The following is a 19169-nucleotide window of genomic DNA, read 5'->3' as shown; positions in this document are numbered from 1 at the left end:
CGCTTAAGGGGCGGCGGCGGCGCTAGGGCGGCTTGGGCGCGGGGTGAGGGGTTTAGGGGGGGTGTGAGTATATATAGGAGGGAGGGGAGGGATTGCTTGGGGGAGGGGGCAAGAAAAGAGGGGGGGGGGAGCTAGAGTCCTACTAGGAGTCGGCTTGGGGGGGGGGGGGGGGGCGCTGGCAGCTGCGCAGGCGCGCGCGCGGGGAGGCCTGACCAGCCGGCTGCTGGGCCTTGGCCCAAGCGGCGCTGCGGACCCTTTTTTTAAAAGGTTTCACGCGCAGAAAAACACAGAAAAGAAAAACTAAACGAGCACAAAACTTCTAAAGTAAATTTTCCCCGACTCCTAAGAATGAGTCAAACAAAATGAACTTTCTCGGGACCTAGAATGCAATTTTTGAAAACACGCATTTTTCCCTATCCAAATAAAAGGCAAATAAACTCTGACAAAACCAATGATCCTTTCTTCAAAATTTGAGAAGAACTCAAATATGAAAATGACGAAATCTCCAACTCTCTCCGAGGGTCCTTGAGTTGCGTGAAATTTCTAGGATCGACCAAAATGCAAGAAAATATGATATGCATGATGATCTAGTGTATAACATTCCAAATTGAAAATTTGGGATGTTACAAACCTACCCCCCTTAAGATGAATCTCGCCCTCGAGATTCGGGTTGGCTAGAAAATAGGTGAGGGTGGTCCTTGAGCAAATCTTCTTCTCTCTCCCAGGTGGCTTCATCCTCTGAGTGGTGGTTCCACTGAACTTTGCAAAACTTGATAACCTTGGTGCGGGTAACTCTGCTGGCAAACTCGAGAATCTTGACTGGTTTCTCCTCATACGTTAAGTCGTCCTTCAAGTGAATCGCTTCAAGCGGCACTGTATCTCTTAGTGGTACCTCCGCCATCTCGGCGTGACATTTCTTTAGCTGAGAAACATGGAATACATCATGTACTCCCGACAGTCCCTCGGGTAATTCCAACTTATAAGCGACTTCTCCCATACGTTGTAAGATCTTATATGGTCCAACGAAATGCGATGCTAATTTTCCCTTAACTCCAAAGCGCTTAACTCCTCGAAGTGGGGATACTCGGAGATACACTCTGTCTCCGGTTTCGTAAACTGTCTCCCTGCGTTTAGAATCTGCGTAGCTCTTCTGCCTGGACTGGGCTACCTTGAGCCTATCGCAAATCAACTTAACTTTCCGTTCAGACTCCTTAATCAAATCTGGTCCAAAGAACTGACAATCTCCAACTTCGTCCCATGACAACGGTGTCCTGCACCTCCTTCCGTATAAAGCTTCGAAAGGTGCCATCTTCAAACTGGTTTGGTAACTGTTGTTATAAGAAAACTCCGCATACGGCAAGTTATCGTCCCAACTAGATCCATAATCTAGTTCACATTTTAGATTTGTCTTAGATTTGTCTAGATACGGATGTATCAAGTCACGTTTTAGTATTAGATACATCTGTATCTAGACAAATCTAAGACAAGAATTTTTGGACGGAGGGAGTATGTGTTTATGCATGAGAAAATTTGTTCACCATGTGTTTAAAAAAAAGCCCATATGTTTTAAAAAGTGTTTGTATATTTTAATAAAATGCTAATGTGTTCAAAAACGTTAAATGTTTTTATTCTATATTTATGGTTTTGAAAATATATATTATTTTCTTAGAAAAACGTATGCACGGCTGAATCTATGTCCATAACAATAACAAAATGTTAGTGTGTTACCCTAAAAAAATGTTTAGTGTGTTTTAAAAAAAACTGATAAAATAGAAAATGAAAAGAAAACTAAAAAAGTAATTGAAATGGACGGTCCATGGACGTCGAGGGGGTGCACATTGTAGTGTATATCCTCCTCATGATAGGTGTCGATTAAGAGCGCCTCTGCGAGCTTTGCTAATTCTGGTCCTAGGATCAGATACAGGTGGGCATGACTACATTGTTCTTCAACACATACTAATCATCATCGTTCACATGCCTATACTGCAACACCTTTAAACTCAAGCGCAGTTCCTTAACAGATTTGTGTAAGCAACAGCGAACCCTAGAAAAATTCATAACCATACAATAGCTAAGCCTACAATAATTCATTGGCGTGAAGGCCGATAACACATATAAGCCTGAAAATTGCCGCATTATTACGAGGATTGGAGCTTACCACCATGGCCGGCGCCGCAACCGAAGAACAAGTCATCACATGACGGGTCTAAAACCACGCCGTTGATGCAAAGCTAGCTAAAGCCCAATACAAGCCGAGGCTCATCTCCCACTGAGCAGGGAGGCAGGGGAATCCCAATGCCCCCGGCCGCTTTGGTCGATGGATATTAACCGAACACGCACTCGGCTGAACGCTCGTTGCTTCCATTAGGACGACCGATTCCTGGTTTTCCTCTCCACCGGTTTTGGGAAGGTAACTTCCCTCAAGTGTTTTTTCTTTCCGTTTTTTAGGTTTTCTCTTAATTTTTTTTTAAAATTTGTGTTTTTTATCAGTAAAAGGAAAAAAATCATGAACCTTATTTGAAATACAGGGACAATTTTCAAATGTTTGAACAATATTAAAAAAAAGGAATATTTTTTGAAATACATAAACAATTTTTTAATTCATGAACATCTTTTGAAATCTGAAAAAGCAAAAACTTCAGAGGCGCAGCTTGTGTACTAATACATATGGACAACAATCAAACCTACAATTTCCACCGACAATGAACCTGCCTTTGTCATCTCTAAGGACCGCCCCAGCTTTACCGTGAAGCAAATCATGATCAAAAAAGGCATCAACATTTAGCTTGACAAAACCCCTAGGAGGACAGCTCCATCCCGCTGTTTTAATGGATACCTTAGGGGAATAGGCATTAACTTAGTTTGCCGTTATGGCAAGAGTCTCCATCAAAGTTTGGTTAGCATATTGAAACTTTTCTTCATGAACCAGTTTACGTCTATCCCGCCATAAATACCAGGCTGTTATAGCGATCAATTCACGCACATTCTGCATGCCCATTAAAGATAATTCCTGATCACGCATGCAACCGACGTCGAGGTCACGGTCTGGCAGGTGCGGGGCGACGGGCTGCATCGCCATCTTGCACCGCGCCTCACGAGTGCCGGGGTGCGGGATCTGGCCTGTGTTTCAACAATGATTGCTTTCGTACACCATTGAGCCTTACGTTCCCAATTCGTCTAACCTCCCCAATCATCATGATCGATCGAGAAAACGAATCAGAACATCAGGCGATCTAGCCCTCCACCGCCGGCTCGCCTCCTCGCCGCAGCGCTGCCCGAATCAAACCGATGGTGCCTCAAGGTGTTGTTTGCATGGGAGGAGTCAACATCGCCAGTGCCATAGTCGTGCGCCCCGCTCAAAACTGCAAGGGAGCATTCAACGGAGGGAAACAAACAGCAGGTCGTTTCTTATCTTTTATTGGAACAAGTGCCGTATTATGCTAAGATTTATGTCAATATGAATATTTTTTACACGTTATAAGTACCTAGTGGACTCGAAAATTGGATATTTTTGGGATAAAGAAGGGAAGATTCAATCAATGGGAGTCGTAGTTCTTGAGAATAAATGAAACTACTTAAAATAATTTCCGTTGATAATCTTGTTCTATTGCTGACCACTTGGCGAATTTATTGTGTTGATTGCATCATGGCTTTGATTTTTTATTTCCTTTAAATGTCCGCCCCGGGTAACTTTAAATCCTGGATCCGCCACTGGTATATACCTAATTTGCCCCATACTTCTTTCGCCTTCTGACACCGGAACAAGACGTGTTTTGTATCTTCTGGAGCATTCGAGCATGAAGGGCAGATGGGCAAAACCTTCAAGTGTCTATCAGCAAGTTTTTCAGGGATGTTCGTTTAATGGGAGGAGACGTTTTCGTTGATTATAAGATATAGTAACTTCGTCAATCTCAAGATGTGATGCTAGCTTAGTATCTCGAAGGTGCTCATAGGGTAGGATGTGCGTACGTGTATGTGGACATCTATATTATATAGTTTTAAAAAAAAGCACAATGGTTTTAATTTGACAAAGGTCTTTTCCTCCTCCTCCCTCCTCCTCCCTAGCCACCCCTCCTCTGCTTCCCTTCCTCGCCGCCACCTGAGGCAGCCGCCGGGCAAGCCGGGGGCACCAAGGATGGTGGCGGCAGGGCCTCGGTTGCCCTGCCTCTGCGTGGGGAACCCCTGATCTGGAGCGGTGACTCCATTGGCAAGGCACGGCCGGCTAGCAGCCGCGCGGGCGGTGGATCTGGCGTCTCGGCCATGCGGGCGGCGGGATCCGGTGGTCGTTGGCGGCCGGCGGTGGTCTGCGGTGACCGGTGCGCGCGATATGGCGCCTCCCCTCCTCCCCTGTTCGGCGTGCGGGCCAGCCTCGTCAGGCCGCGCTTCCTTGGGTCGCCGGTTCTGTACAGGAGGCGCTGCTGGTGGCGGAGATCTAGTTCGAGCGAAATCCCTAGTCGGCCATGGCTGGCCGCGTCGACGGCGACGCCCGAGGGCGCCGTTGCCCTCCTTGGAGGCGTCGGTATGGACTGATCCCCTCACTTTTCCTCCCCCTAGGTCTCCCGGGCGAAAGCCCTAACTTTGTTGGGCAGCGACGGCGCTCGCGGCGTCGTTCCCTTCTTGGAGGCGCCGGTTTGGGAACCTTGGGGCTAGGTGGCGCTTGTGGGTGGTGGGCGACGGCTGTGGTGCGGCCCTATCCTAGCATGGATCTGCGTCCGTTGCTTGGAGATGGACTCGCGTAGTTGGAGGTCGTCGTTTGGCGTCATGGTAGCGTCGATGGCGGAGGCACCTGCCAAGGTTGGCACCTCAATCTGCTCTGAAGATGGACTAGTGGAAGATGACGACGACGACACATGTAAGTGCGTCGGACCGGTTTGTGGCCCGGACCCGGTATGTGGCTACATTCCAACGTTGCAACCGATCCATAAAACCAAGTCTTGCGGAAGGTTAACGCCACAGCGCCATCCACATCGCGATGCCATTGCTACGGCCGCCGCCGTCGCCGACGGCGCCTCCGGGATGCGGTAGGCGGAGACTGAGAGGGCGTTCAAAGAGGAGAAACTGGGCAGAGCTGCCCCTGGACGTGATGCTCCAAGTCCTCCACAAGCTTGACCACGTGGAGCTCATGTTCGGCGGCCCGGCCATGGTGTGCCGCTCCTGGCACGACGCGGTGTGCGAGCCCGAGCTCTGGCGCCGCGTCGACATGCGCGGCCGCTGCCCGCTCTTCCGTTAGATGATCAGCCTCAGCAGGATGGCGTGGCTCTCCATATGGTTCAGCGCCGGGCAGTGCCAAGAATTCTTCGGCCAGTGCGACGTCGATGACGACCTCCTCCTCTTCCTGGCCGAGCGGTATTAACATTTTGCTCTTCTTTTTTCTATCCCCAACCTCGCATCTGCACTTCTTGGGATTTCATTATTTTATTTACTGTCCATCCTTTTGGGTACAAAACATGTATTCTGAAAGCACAACCAAAAGTTTCTCCGTTTTCTGTGGACTTAAATCATGTGTGTCATAGCGAGTTAGGATCTCCAGAACAAAAAAAAAAATTTAAGTGTAAGTCAAAATAATTTGTGTTGGAGTAAAATTCGGCTGATCCCTCGATAGGGTATTCCGGCAAGGTGACAAGATCGGAGGGGCCCTCGGGATAGAGATAATACCCCCTACTTCTGCTCGTGCTGAATTGATGTATAGGGGTGTACAAGTACAAGGTACAGTCGATAGATTGATTTTGAGTAGATTGAGGTGCCTATCGACAAACCCTAACCCGATTTCTAAAGAATTCGGGGGACCTAGGTTTGCAAGGATCCTAATCGACTAAGACGATGGAGGGGAAGTCCTCCATGGGTCCGGCTTCCTTGTCTTAATCTACAAGTCTTCCGGAGTCTTCCATATGTGGAGGCCTTGGGCTATAGTGATAGCCCAAGGCCCAAGGCGTTATTCTACTTTCAGTCAAATGAGAGCTAGAAGGCTGTTAATCTTATGACAACCTACAGTGTTAATTATGAGAAACGACCGCAACATAAAACTCTCTTGCAAAACCAAAAGAAAAAGTCTCGAGGCTTGTCGACATATAGAGAGTGTACTCCTTAGGAAGGAACTTTACACAAGTGAAATACTGGAGCAGTATGAAGTGTTCTGTTCCATAGTCTGAATTTTCTCTTTCTTATCATGAATAACCAAGATGAAAGATTTTGAACAAGTGAACAGTGCATATTACAAGCCACTAAGATCATGTGTTATCCTTGCAGGGCACCCTTACTGAAGAGCCTCCATCTTACCGAGTGTTCTGGTGTAACCAGTTAAGCATTCACAGAGGCAATAAAGAAGTTCCCTCTATTGGAGGAGCTCGAGTTTTGGGAAAGTGATATAAATGACACTGGGGTCTTTGAGGTTGTCGCCGAGGCTTGTCCACGGCTGAAGCACTTCAGTCATGTCAACGATAGAGAATATCCACCATATAGATGGAGTGTAAACAACCATGAAGCCATGGCAATTGCAAGGATCCATGAGCTACGCTCCTTGAAGCTTTTACGCGGTGGTCTTGACAACAAAGGGTTGAAAGCCATCCTTGACGGCTGCGGTCACCTAGAGTCTCTTGACATACGATATTGCAGCAATGTCATCGTGGACAGTAGCCTGCAAGCAAAGTGTGCCGGTGGTGTCATGACGAAGCTGCGCTATACATATGTGTGGGAGCATTATTGTCCCGAGATCCATCCTGACTTGAACGAGTATTTTGAGCTTTGCAGCCCTACTAGTTATTCTAACAGGCATCGCGGCGCTGGTGATGAGCACGACTGTCGATTTTTCTTTGTAGAGGAGGTAGAGACATCTGACTCCGAGGACTCTGATCATTCTCGTTACTTCAGTGGTGCCGAGGAGACCGAGTTTGAATATTGGCAATGTGTAGGTGCCTGAGAATCTAGATGTTTCTGGTGGAAGTGCCACGGCCGAGGCAGATGCTGCAGTCTTTGATGCCCAGTGCTTTCGTCTTCAGATTTTAGCCACGGTTCTGCTTGGGCTCGGGTTCACCTCTCTGCATGGAGTTTGGATTGTGCTTAATTTCTACTGTACATACAGAATCTACGTACTTTTTAGTTTGGAGTTTTCCAAAAATATATACAGTTCAGAGGAATAAAAGAGGTCATGGATGTTTTACTTTCATTCGCGTGAAACAGGGGATTTTGCATTTCAGGGCATGTGCAAGTTTGAATTTAAGAACCCCATTAAGTCATCAAGATGCATAATTACATCCCCAGGACAGTGTCTTTTAAAGATCTCTTCTTTCCGAAGACTACATGTCAACAACAAATTGGCAGAGCTGCATAGCAAGTTAATGAGTTGACCAGAATTTGCACATGCTATGGCATCATATAATCGTTGTCTCTGTCTACTCTTTGGGTTTGCACTTTGCGGTTCTTAATTTTCTGAGACTGAAATCTGTAGTACTGTGTTTTCGCTGCTGCTTTGCGTGGCAGGCAGATGTAAATGGTCAGATTCTTCTTCTCAGCAAAGGGAATGGAGCCATGGAGGGTACCTGCCTGTTGGCAAAATAAATGGTCAGATTTTTCACGCAGCAAAGGGATGCTAGATGCTCGTACAGCTTGCTTGAAGTCCTGGTCCTCATTTGCATTCAAGAAATGCTATTTCGTTCATCATAACCAGAGAAGACTGTGAAGTCCCAAGAACCCTGTCTTTAATTTGCGCCAATTAAGTCCGGTTCAGAAAGGCCATCACGACTCACGAGCCGTAAAGTTCAATGTTGATGCCACGCGCTTTCAGTTCAGAGCGGCGAGTGCAGGGTGGCCGTGGTCCGTGACCACACACACACACACACACACACACACACACACACACACACACATATAGAAGCTCTGTCAGGAAATGTGCTTTATGTCCTGGGTCTGAGCTTGGCGGTCCAGTTCTCTCAGGACTACTTCTCAAGAATATTCACTCAGCTACAATGAACCCCCCCCCCCCCTCCCCCACCCCATGATAAAAATGGTCGTATCTCGGGATGAAGAAGCTTTGGTAGGCAGTCAGTTTATTCAGGACAACAAGACATGGAGAAAATAGCAACACATTTTTTTTGCGGGGTTGCGCATGCAGAGACAGCAAAATCTTCCCAACTCAGGATGCTACCTTTTCACCGGTTCTCGGAAGCTTCTAGAATCTTTTGGAAGTTTTTCCCCCTTTTTCTTTTCCGTGTTTCTTGTTGATTTTACTGGTCATCTTTTAGGCTTTTTTGTGTTTATTTTTTATTATTCTCCTTTTTTATTTTTCTTGTTTTATATTCATGAGCATTCAAAATTTGCATAAAGCTAAAATCCCATTTGATTGAGAGGTCTAATTCAATACGAAATAATGTCCAGAGCCACAAAAAGGGTATAATTTACCTCCTAAGTGTCCAGCTACAACTCCAACAACTTAGCCCAACCATATCAGCGGCAACCACATTTGAATATGCACCAACATTTGCCATAGACAACAAGAGGGAGAGCACACCAACTCGCATAAACCTAGGAAACACAAAAAAGACAACATGAAGTAACTAAGTGCTATAGCTACACACTTGAGTTGTTTCTAGGCAACAAGATCAAGAAATTGACAATGATAATGACAAGGAAAAAACATATAGGCTCTAGCAAGTAATGACCCAGAAATAATTACCCTGTTGGAGTTGGGTACGCCTTGAAATATGTCTCACATATAAAAAAATTCACATCTGAAACTTATGTATTCTAGAGTTTCCTATTTGTGTGTTCATGATCTTACACTATAAACCATTTTCAAGATATTAGTTGGAGGAAACGCTTTAAAGATCTCTATTAGGATATTTTAAGATATTAAAATATACAAAAACAAGAACACACTAATATATATATATATACACTATATTTGCAGAAGGTAATGCACATTCTATAATTTATTAAAGTGTCACAAATTAACGATGTCGAGGTTTCGGATATTGTCTTTCTTTTTTTGTTCACGCATTTAGAAGGTTCTCTTTAACATATCTTATAAAGTGCCAATGTCCCAAAGTTAAAATAAAGCAAAATAGTTTTTATGTACAAATTAAATCTGGTTGAAGTTAGCATGATGGATTTATATTTATTTATGATGAAAGATAGAATAATATCACCAAGAAGATCATAATTATTATTTAACAATATTTCACATGGCTAATCATTGATAATTAATTTATAGAAAAATTATACTAGTATAAAAGTTCAGTATAACCATTATTTACTTTAACCCCATGCCTATCCAATTTGTTATGCCGAACAACAATCTGATTGCACATTCAGGTAGGTCAGCTCCTCGAAAGTGACCGCACCGGGTGTCATGCTGCTCGTCACCTTGAAGCTCACGTGGACGGTGTCGCACAACGGCGGCGACACATTCGTCCACACCTGTAACCTATACTGCGGCGACGTCATCGCCTCCGTCCTAATGCACACCAGCGATAGAGCCGCGCCGGAGCCGTGTGTGCCGCCAACCATGAGGAATGCACGGTCATCCTCCTCCCCGAGCAGCAGATGCTGCTGCTCCAGCGATGCCGGCACCTTGAGATCGAGGACGTCGTCGTAACGGACCTTATGCACGGGCATGGAGTGGGCGGTGGTCTGGTGCTCGAGGAGCGCCGTCGCCGGACCGACGACGAAGCAGCCGGGCTCAGGGCACATGCTGGGTCCGCGTGGGCACGCGCCGCGGTGATCTGCAAGCTCGTAGTAGGTGAATTGGCGCTCGCAGCCGTCGTGGTCGCACTCGTTGTGAGCGAGGAAATGAAAGCCCGAACGATTGCTCGTGGTTTGAGCGTCGTTTTCTTTTAACCGGTCATTGATCGAACGGTCTGCCCAGACATTTGAGATATATATGTTAAGTAGTGCAGTTTTGAATCAGTACGTTGGCATGCATGGCAGTGCCAAATTATCCGGTGAAAGAAATTTGTACAAGGAAGAAAAGTCTCGTCGTGGATTCTTGCAATTGCACACAAGACGCGCAGCACCAAGTATACCACCCGCGATTGACTTCTTTGTCTAGAGATGAATGACTTTGATCCAAATTCGTCCACGTGGACACCGGCTGCAAAGCCCATCCTGTGCGTACCCTAGCCCAAATTCGTCCACGTGTCCCCTGCTTACATTCAACGTCCGTCCGTCGCTCCTTCCAATCCCTTCCCTGCTTCCCTTGGCTCAGAAGCGCTGTTTTTAAAGTAGAAAATAGAATTTTGCTTTGAGGGAAAGTAGTAAAATTAGAAGAAGAAAACAAACCACATGAGGGATGAGGCGAAGCGGTATGGCACATGTACCCGGGGCTTGCAACACACCGCGCGCACTGCTGTCCAACAGCAACAAGCAGACGATGGCGACGGCGGGGAGACACCGGTGGAACGGCGGACAAGGACGAGGACGCCTCTCTGTTCCGTCCGATGGAGCAAGAAGTGGAAGCACTGCCACCCACAGGGTGAGGTGAGTCAGCTTAATTTCATCCACCTCACCTGCATGCCTTGTCGCCCGCCATGTGCTTGCTTGTGCTTATGCCCGTATATATCGTCCGTCAGTGATGGAATGCACGCACCAACGCCAAAGCACTACACCCACATCTCACCGCACGAGCTGAAAATTAGACAGTTGAGAGCATCAGAATTTTATAAGCATATATCCTAGTTAGTAGCAAAAGGGAGCTATTCTTGCAACCAAATTGTTGAAAATGAAGCAAGTCTGACTACACATCAATTTGAACAGAAAATCACACTAGTACTGCTCTGCTCTGGTGACCATGACAAAAAAGGTTACTGCAGGATGATGGATGCCTCAAAAGAAAAACCTATTCATCTATAGTAAGATAGCCAGGAATACTCCGTAAGACTTTGGCAGGTCATGGAAAAAAATACTACTCATATTAGATCTCAAAAGATCACCAGACAGCATCAACAGTGCGTGTCCCATCCGGATCAGATCAGATCGCTTTGAGCACTTTTTCTAAGTTGGAATGCTTTGAGCACTTTTTACACCACCACACTCGCTCTTTCTACACACGCGCCCAATTATTACAACTAGACTTTATTTAAACTACTGCACTGACGAACCATTCTTTGCCCCCCCAAAAAAGTGTGTTTATCTGTTCAAATTTGCAAACAACAACTCCTGCCCTGTGCCCTACGAATTATTGGGTTAGGTGGCCTTTTCTTTAAGCTAGAAGCCTACAACTACCGATTTTGTATTCTAGGCATCACAAAATCAGAAAGTTAAACATATATAAAGTTAGTACAAAGTTGAGGCACTTATTTTAGAACTGAAGGAGTAGATTTTACCAAAAAGGGTTCTTCCGCTTTGTATATAAAGCACCCATCATCGAGCCAACCGACACAAACTCTCAAACAAACACACCCACCACAACAATTCGACAGACCATACACACATCCAAGGCAAGATACCAGGATGATTGCGAAAGCTTCACAACCCCAAAAACGCACCAAGCAAACTACAGGAAAGCTAGCTGCTTGACGTCTCCAGAGCCCTCAACCGTGAGTGATTCACCACGAAGAGAAGAAGCCATACATGACGAACCGTAATGCTCCAAGGCAGTGCCTTCAGGAAGGACACGACACTGGAGCGCCGCCACCATCAGATCCAAGGATCAAAAGTTTTTCCCCGGAGCAACACGGAGGATGGAGAGAAACCGCAACGACACCTTCAAGAAGGAGACGACGCCCATAGGCACCACCGTCGTCGGCATGGTAGAGCCAGAGAAGATTTTCACCCCGGCAAGACCTCTTCGCCTCCAAGGCAGAATACAACATGCCACGAGGACGCCTGCTGCACCACCCCTCCCCCCAGTCGTCGCACAGTACTGGCCGCACCACCGCTGACGCAATCATGACAACCAGCCACCACCTGAGCTGTAAGCCCCGTCCACGAGCACCGCAGCTCCCACCACCAAGGCCGCTGCCTCGGTATCGATGGCCCCAACTCCATCTCCGCCCCATGCTTGAGCAACGACAACCAAAGGAACGGGCGGGAAGGCACCTCCTTCCCCACCCTTGGACGCTCCCCAGGTCCGTGCCAACCCCCCGGGCTGACCAAATCTGGCCGCCACCGCCCCGCCTTGCCACATCTGGGCAAAAGGCGAGCTCCCAGCAGCCCATGTCCACCAGACAGGCAAGGTTGACTCCGAGGCCCTCCTAGCGACGAATCAAACCTTCGACGTACGGTGGCTTGCCTCGACCCCACATATATTCGTCCTCATTCGCTCGTCGGACCAAACCCTATCTAATCCACTCTTCTCCACTCCGAGAGGCTCAGCCGGCCGTCGGACATGGACAAGACGAATGGAGCCGAACGAGCGCCGTCTTAGAGATCTGGATTAGGCTTTACTACGTTGAATGTAACTACATGTATTTGAAGTTTCACAATTGATGCATCTGATTGTGAAAGAAAAGATTTAAGGTGGGTCAGATTTGATGTAGATGCTCTAACTAGCTGGTAAATAAAAATAAAAGCGTACATCAATTTACCAAGACAACATGGATAAATGGCATTGTTATATTTGTCTTGCAAAACAATTTTTTTTCATATGTCTGTATACTTATTTTATGGATACATAATACTTGAAAGTTGTAGTCAAAATTGCGCAACGAAAATCACAAAAGTCAAACGGCGCCTTTTATTTTAAGACGGAGCGAGTACAATACTGTAGGTAAAGACTTTGGGGGTATTAAAAAAAGAAGAATCTGAGGTGGAGGTGAAGTCAAGGAAATTAAAAGAAAAATACTACACTGTATAATACAGTATATACTGTAGTTCATTATTACGGGGCAACAGTGCGCGTCCGATGGATCTAGAATTAGATCCAGAGGTGGTAAGATGGGAGCACTGTGACAACTACTACGCTCTTCCTCGCTCTCTCAAGCTAGCTGAGCTGAGCTGGGCGGTCCGGCGCTCCCCTGGCCCTGCTCTCCGCTCCCCGCCCCTGCTGCTCTTCACCTCCGCCTCGCCGTCCGGGAACGCGCTTCCTTTCCGTCACCTCGCCCTCTCACCGCCGTCAACGTCGGCTCCCGGATCTGAACCAGCCGCAACCTACCGCCGCCGGACAGCACAGGTCAGAGGTCAGATCACCGCTCCCTCTCTCTGTCTGTCTAACCAATTTGATAGGGCGGACTAGACTAGTATTAGACGAGTTTTCTTTAAGCAATAATATTACGTGCTGCTGCTTCTTCCCTCCCATAGTTGGTAGGAGTACAAGAATGAAGATAAATAAAGCATCGAGGCATTATTATGTGCTAGCTACCGTCGTGGATTTGAAAAATAAAGAAACCAATCCTGATATGTTCCTCTTTCTCTCCCTCTCTCGTGATTTCTGAGATGCAATATGCAATTTTTTTTTATTTTTTTGGAAAAGGAGGATGCCTAAGTTTGGATTTGAAAAATAAAGAAAACAATATGGAATGCATTTTCTGAGATTTGAATAACGATATATATATATATATATATATATATATGTATATATATATATATACGGGTAAATGCCTAAGTTTGGTTGACCACACACAAAGAAATAAACAACATCTCTTTAACCATCTGTATGTGCTTCCCATGGTAGTATAAAGTTAAAGAATGTGATTGGAAATTCTTGGCCTGATGCCTTCATTTATATTTCTCTTGTGATTGCAAATTCTCAATAGGTACCCATCCCTGGACTGCTGTGCTGCGATTCAACCCCCCATTTGCAGCAGCAGCTAGGTAGTAGGCAGCGGCATCCGTCACCTGCAGCAAAGGCGGGCAGGCGCGCTTGCGCCAACGTACGTACTATACACGCACTCCGCCCCTTTACTTTGCAGCTTCTAGCAGCCGATTTAACATCAAATTCCTTTTGATTCCTTGATTGATGCAGGCGCCACGTGTCGTCCGTCCCTGCATCACACCGGAGGATGGCCGTCGTGGCCCTCGGCGCGGCGCAATGGGTAGTGGGGAAGGCGCTAGCCCCCGTCGCGGATGGTGTGCTGGAGGCTTGGGCGGCCACCAGGAACTTTGGTCCCAACGTCGAGGCCCTCAGGATGGAACTGCTGCTCGTGCAAGCAACGCTTGAAAATGCTGGCCGCAAGGAGATCGGTGGTCCGGCCATGGAGGAGCTGTTGCAGAGGCTGCAGGACTCGGCGCACATTGCCCAAGACTTGCTGGACGAGCTGGACTACTTCCGCATCCACGACGAGCTCAACAGCACGTACAATGCTGCCGACCAGCACGGCAAGGGTGGCGTCCACGACCTCGCCCTCAATGCTCGCCACACCGCCAAAGCTGTTGGCAAACTGGTCAGCTGTTGCCCTTGGCAGCGTGCTAAGCGCCGGCAGAGGTCACCCGGCGAATCCTCCTCAGCACAAGACACCATTCAAGAAGTCAGCGGATGCATGCCCAAGCTGATTGGTAAACTCCTCCCTTGCTCATCTTCCCGGGATCCACATATAAGTGAGAAAGATTGTGGCAGTGTGCAAGAAATGCCAAAGTTTGAGTTTAATAGGGTTGATTTCTCTAATAAAGATGAAGGACATCACAGAGAAATTGCAGCTTGTGCGGAAGGATGTTAATGGCCTTTTGCAGAGTTGTGACCCTAAAAGTGTCTCAAACATTGCCCAGTGTCGTCCTATCACCAAGGGTCGAATTGACGAGCCAAAACTGTATGGGAGGGACCGTGTCATGGATAGCATCATAAAGGACATCACCAAGGGTCAATACTGTGACAAGGGTATAACTGTGCTTCCGGTTGTTGGTTCGGGGGGAATGGGGAAAACAACTCTCATACAACACATATATCGCAACCAGCAAGTGCTGAATCATTTTCCAGTCATGATTTGGATATGTGTGTCTTTCAGTTTCAATCTGGATAAGGTGCTAGAACAGATTAAACTATACACTCCTCGAGTTGAAAGTGAAAAAGAGTATAGTACAACAGAAGAGTTGATTGACCAAAGATTGAAATCTAAAAGGTTCTTACTTGTATTGGATGATATATGGAAGATTAATAATGGGGATGACTGGGGAAAATTATTGTCGACACTCAATAAATCAAAGGAAAAGGGTTCCATGATTCTCGTCACAACACGGTTTCAAGCAATAGCACAGAAGGTTGAAACACCTGGCCACTCAATTAAGTTGAATGGTTTAGAGTCTAAAGAGTTTAGAAAGTTATTCCTTGCATTTGTCTTTGGTGATGAGCAATATCCAAGGGATAAACAATTTTTGCTTGAGACTGGAGATAAGATAATGGAAAAACTAAAGGGCTCACCTCTTGCAGCAAAAACTGTTGGTAGATTACTGAGTAAAGACCTTAGTTTGCGTCACTGGAAAAGGGTCCTAAAAAGTAAAGGATGGGAGAAGCAGACCGATGACAATGAAATTATGCCTGCCTTGAAGCTTAGCTATGACTTTCTTCCTTTTCATCTGCAACAATGTTTTGCCTATTCTGGATTGTTTCCTGAAGATTACAATTTCAGAAGTGACGAGCTGACCAGTCTATGGATCGGACTAGATATTTTGATACCCAATGGGCAAGACCAAATATTTGAAGACATAGGTCTGAGCAATTTAAATGAGTTAGTCATCCATGGATTTTTCAGAGAAGAGAAAACTAAGTATGGTCTGCGTTATGTTATGCATGACCTGCTGCATGATTTGGCATTGAAGGTTGCATCCCATGATTGTCTCAGTTTACGTCTCTCTGAAGTTGGATCAATGGAAATTCAGCCATCCATCCGTCACCTGTCTATAAGCACATATGGTTTAGGTAAATATGATGCAGTGTCTGGTAAAAAATTGAAGTGTGAATTGGCAGAACTAAAGACAAGATTTAAAGTTGAAGAATTGCAAACATTGATGTTATTTGGACAAATGGCTGAAGGCTTTGTTAAGATATTTGGTGATTTTATTGGGGAAGCAAATACTCTTCGTGTTCTTCATTTGCCTAGCATGCTTTGTCCCGTGGAGTCCATGTTACATAACTTTGCAGGACTTGTCCATCTACGATACCTATGTCTAGGGACAAAGGAGAGCGAGATGCTTTTACCACTTAGCATCTCTAAATTTTATCATTTAAGGATTCTAAATCTTGAGTTGTGGAATGGCAGCCATGATTTGCCCGAAGACATGAGTAACCTTGCCAAATTGTGCCATTTTTATGTCCCAAGTGACGATCAGCTTCATTCTGATATTTATAATGTGGGGAAACTTAAACTCTTAGAAGAGTTAAAGGTATTTCAAGTCAATAAAAAAAGTGAAGGGTTTGAATCAAAGCAACTAGAGCACTTGACCAAGCTAAGGGAGCTTGGCATCTACAAACTTGAGAAGATAGATACAGCAAAAGAAGCAGCTCAAGCAAAATTGATGGAGAAAAGATACTTGAGGAGGTTAACATTGAGCTGGGATACTAAGCAGTCTAGTGTTGAGCCTGGTGTGGAAGCAGCGGTTCTTGAGAGCCTTCAACCTCATGGAGATCTTCAAGTGTTGTGCATTAGAGGGCATGGAGGTCCTTCTTGTCCAACATGGCTGGCAGAGGAGTTCGCTGTTGAAGCTCTACAATCTCTTTATCTGAATGGTGTTTCTTGGGAAGTTTTCCCTTCTTTAGGGAAGGCTTGGGATCTTTGTGAGCTAAAATTGAAGCATATTGCCAGACTGAAGGATTTTATCATAGAGAGAAGCTTTTGCAGGCTAATAAAGCTTACACTCATTGGCCTAGGAAGTTTTGAAAATTGGGTTTACACAGGTGAACAAGAGTCTTCCGTTGGTGGAGACTTGTTGCCACCGACTGCTCACATGTTTCCTCTTTTTCAAGTTCTGATAAAGAAACTCTTGGCGTTTCCTTTCTCAAACCACATTGTTTCCCCATATTGGTTCCCCAAGCTACAAGAGCTTGAGGTAAGCTGCTGTTCAGAGTTCTCGTCAGCGATCCTCGTCTCCTGGATGGAAGGTCTGCGTCAAGTCATGATGAAAAATGTAAAGTTACTGGAGCATTTTTTCTACTCAAAATCATCCAATGGAGCACAATTGGAGATTAGTGGAGAGGCTGATTTGCATAGCATAGACCAAGTGTTAGTTTTTGATAAAGAAACCGGTCTAGAGACGCTGACACTGGACTTCTGGAGTTGAAGCACCTTCTGATGCTAACCTCGTTGAGGACATTGACTGTAAAAAAATCAGTTGGTCTAGTTGGACCACTAGGAGGAGGTCAGAGTGATGTGGAATGGCAGCTCCATGTTGAGTGTATCAAGATCGATGGCTTAACTGGTAATACTGGCGAGGAACTGACAGAGCTCCTTCCCCACCTCCCAAAGCTCTCCAAATTGGAAATACGGGATTGTAAAAACATAAAAAAGCTGGTAGTGGGGGTGGATGTGCAACAGACAACACAAGAAGCATCAGAGATAACCGCAGCAGCAGAGGAAGAGGATGACGGGGTGCTGCTCTTCCCCGCTCATCTCCGTGACTCACTACGGGAATTGGATTTCACTTTCTGCCCAGAGCTGGTCCTGGTGGACCCGGCTGGTGGAGGAGGGCTCCAAGCCTTGCGATCCCTCCAGGGATTAATAATAATGCGCTCCCCAAAGTTTCTATCCACCTTCACCTTTTCTCGTCACCTATTTCCTTCCTCACCAAAGGCTTGAGGACACTGGAGCCCCTCTCAAACCTCTCCTCTCTTAGCAGATTACAACTGTGGAATTGCGGAGAGGATCTGAAATGTCAGGGCTTGTGGTCTCTCCTTACCACCGGGGGTCAGCTCAACAACTTAGAGGTCGAGGGCAGCCCTGGATTCTTTGCTGATTGGGATCCCAATCCCAGACAGGCTTTGGAGGATGCTGAGGGAGGAGAAGAGCAGCAGACACAGCTTGTTTCATCCACACTGCGTGAGCTCAGGACAGATGACATAGCAGGACTTTTTGCTGCACCCGTCTGCAGTTTCCTCTCTTCCTCCCTCACCAAGCTGCAACTTATTGGGAGTTGGTGTGAAGGGATGGAGCGCTTCATCAAGGAGCAAGAGGACGCCCTTCAACTCCTCTCCTCCCTCCAGGAACTAGAGTTTTGGAGTTTCAAGGACCTTCAACAACTCCCTGCAGGGCTGCGTAACCTTACCAGCCTCAAGATATTATCAGTCAACTGCTGTCCAGCCATCTCGTCATTGCCCAACGATGCCCTCTCGGATTCACTGGAAAAGCTAGATATCTTCAGCTGCAGTGAGGAGCTGAAACAGCAGTGCAGGGGGTTAGTGGGAACCATCCCCAAAATCAAAATAGACATCATTGACTAGTGATCCAAGGTAACACAAACATATTTTTGTGTGTGTGTGTTTTCCTAATAACACATAGTTTGTTCCCATCCACTATGCAGGACGATGCGTTGGAGTTCCCTTGTACATTCCTCTAGCCTTGTAGAGTTCTTCCCTTCCCATTCAAACACATGCATGACACAACGAAGGCCTTCCTTCCTCTACTTAAATCTGGTAAGTACATCTAAACTGGAACTTTACTCCTGCTGTACTATATCTGATAGGACACCACGTGTGCTGATTGGCCCTGATCTTTCACGACACACTAATAACAACAATATTTGGGGTTTTTTGGTGGAGAAGTGTATGAACTAGGAGAGAAGTTGATCTATCTAGCAACCAGAAATTAGATCGAATAGATAACTTGGTTGAAGCAAAGTAGATGTGAGAGGAGAAGCAGAAAATAAGATGGGGATTAAGCACATGGGGCTGCACCCAAAATACCTTTCTGATTGAGATTTCTCAACAACATACTTCTGAACTGAACTATAACTGGGCTCCCTCTTGGTTCTTGGTTCTAATTTCAGGTGGAGCCATTACATGCAAAACCACAAAAAGAAAAAAAATCGACTTTTATTCCTGCCATATCAGATTCCCATTTTCTTCTCAACAGTAGTGAAACTATTTAAGATTTCTTCCTCAACGCCCCTTTTCTTTCCACAAATTGGTAAAATCGACATCATTATCAGCCAATGCCTTCTGCAAGTCTCTCTTCTTTTCTTCCAACAAAACCTGTGATCACCATTTGTTTTTGTTATCTGTGCAGGTGTTTGTTCGATCTTATAGGCTTCTTCATATTTTGGATTTAAATTTGGGTTATTGTTATTCATCAAGACATGGCAGTCTACTCCCCTAT

At 46.0% G+C, this 19169-nt stretch overlaps 2 pseudogenes across 1 annotated transcript; both read left to right on the top strand.

The window, feature by feature from the left end:
• The first annotated feature begins 4972 nt into the window (after window positions 1–4972).
• LOC147982699 (putative F-box/LRR-repeat protein 9) lies at window positions 4973–6916 on the top strand (annotated as a pseudogene).
• Window positions 6917–12865: 5949 nt separating this feature from the next.
• LOC147982698 (putative disease resistance RPP13-like protein 1) lies at window positions 12866–19102 on the top strand (annotated as a pseudogene). The gene is made up of 5 exons (XR_015615483.1): window positions 12866–13109; window positions 13686–13802; window positions 13895–18304; window positions 18376–18487; window positions 19080–19102. The product of XR_015615483.1 is annotated as a putative disease resistance RPP13-like protein 1 (transcript).
• Window positions 19103–19169: the final 67 nt, after the last annotated feature.

The sequence above is a fragment of the Triticum urartu genome, chromosome 2A (assembly GCF_056163025.1).
Source record: "Triticum urartu cultivar PI428250 chromosome 2A, HENAU_Tu73, whole genome shotgun sequence".
NCBI classification, from domain to species: Eukaryota; Viridiplantae; Streptophyta; class Magnoliopsida; order Poales; family Poaceae; genus Triticum; species Triticum urartu.
Note: the sequence above shows the minus strand (reverse complement) of the source record. Positions and strands in the feature narration are given on the sequence as shown.